We start from the raw sequence: 1837 nt of genomic DNA on the forward strand, positions 1-1837 counted from the left end.
TTTTTTTTTTTAAGTTATTGCCGGTTGACGACGGAGGGACAGACGGACGGACTGACGGATGGACAACTGTATACCATACTACGTCTGGTAAACTGGCGTATAAAAAACGTATTAACACGGTATAGCTAGGAATTACTGTGTGCCTTTCGAACGTTACATCGTAAAGGCCGACAACTTTGACTTGTTCGTATATATGTCATAAACACAGGATACATACATGCACCTCGGTACTTTGTGTCTTTTGTGTTTATGTTACAAGTAGTTCCTTCCAATTTCGTGCAAATCTGATGAGTCAAGCAATTTCAAAACTGACCTTTACAGTTTGTTCTTATTATGTGATGTCCCAACACCACTGTTCAAGGTAAGGGGAAGGTTTAGCGCTTCCAAACATGTTTAATTCCGTTACATTCGTTAGTTAAAACAGGCATTGCCTTGTGTTGCTGTTTGTCATATTTGTTATTCATGTATTGTTTTGTCGTAATTCATGCCGTTGTTTGAATTGTTTTAATTACTTGTGTAATGTTGGAGCTTTATATAGATAACTATACGGTATTGATGTTGTTCATTGTTGAAGACTTTACAGTGTCCTATAGTTCTTTGTATTCATGTAATTTGTCCTATGGTAGATAGTTTTCTCATCGGCAATCATACCACATCTCTTTTTTCTAAATACTAAAAATTCAATCTATTGTTGTATCCATGTCTAAAAGCTAGATGCATGAAAACAATAAAATGCATATGCTTAAATCTTTCGAACTATTTTGTTATAAATCTAGATGAAAGAAATAGAAAAATAATATCTACAATTTTATTTTATTAAATGATTGTAAAGTTAAAGTAAAGCACACACTTATTGAGAATGCACTTTGTCTCTAATTCTTTTAGTTCTCACAATGACATGGAATCTGCAAAGGAGAAAAACAACAGTTACTCTTATTATAAAAAAGAAAATATTTATTTTATTCATACGGTAAATAGTCTATATATCTATATAAATAAAGACAACAATATTATATTTAAAAAAAAACGAACAATATAATGATTTTTATATTACGAATTCTATATATATTGTAATGCGATGATTTAAAATTAATACATGATAAAGCAAGTTAACTTACCACACATAGGTATCTTACAATATTCCCAACGTGTGGTTGGATCATTTGTATAACACCATGGTTGTGCGCCGCTGTTGTCAGTATTTCTACAGTAATTATGTTCCGTTTTAAACTTGCTATACGAGTGTTTGTGTGGATATTGCCGTCCCCAATACTGACAGGAACGCCCAGTTTGTGTCAAACTAATTCGACCTTTGTATTCCGTACCCTTAGTGGATTCTCGACATTCCGAAATATTTATTAATAAATTGAGATGTGGTTTATACGTCGTTGAGCCTGCAATACAACGACATAGCAAATAAAGTTAAGAGAACAACACACTAAGGTTTTCTTCAGCAATTGATCGATTTCAGTTATATTTGTTTAATTTTCACAAGCATCAAAATCCTGATAATCACTTTGTCATTCTTCGGGCAACATATGTGTTCCGATTTTAATAACAAGATTATATAAAAAGATGGGGTATGATTACCAATAAAACAACTCTTCACTAGAGACCAAAATGACGTAGACGTTAGCAACTTTAGATTTTCGACAATGTTCAACAAATATACGACATAGCTATATATTGCAAGCGAATGAAGGCTCGAAATGACAAAAAGTAAATCGAATTTAAACGAGATATATTGTACTCGTAAAAGACCATGCATGAAGTTCTATTACTTGACGTTAAAAATAATATTTTGAATATAGTATGAATAAGTTTGAACATTACTTGT

At 32.1% G+C, this 1837-nt stretch overlaps 1 long non-coding RNA gene across 1 annotated transcript; it reads right to left on the minus strand.

The window, feature by feature from the left end:
* Window positions 1–794: 794 nt before the first annotated feature.
* LOC143074512 (uncharacterized) lies at window positions 795–1837 on the minus strand. The gene is made up of 2 exons (XR_012977903.1): window positions 1119–1837; window positions 795–905 (listed from the first exon to the last, which is right to left on the minus strand). It is a non-coding gene; the product is annotated as an uncharacterized LOC143074512 (long non-coding RNA).

The sequence above is a fragment of the Mytilus galloprovincialis genome, chromosome 5, assembly GCF_965363235.1.
Source record: "Mytilus galloprovincialis chromosome 5, xbMytGall1.hap1.1, whole genome shotgun sequence".
NCBI lineage: Eukaryota > Metazoa > Mollusca > Bivalvia > Mytilida > Mytilidae > Mytilus > Mytilus galloprovincialis.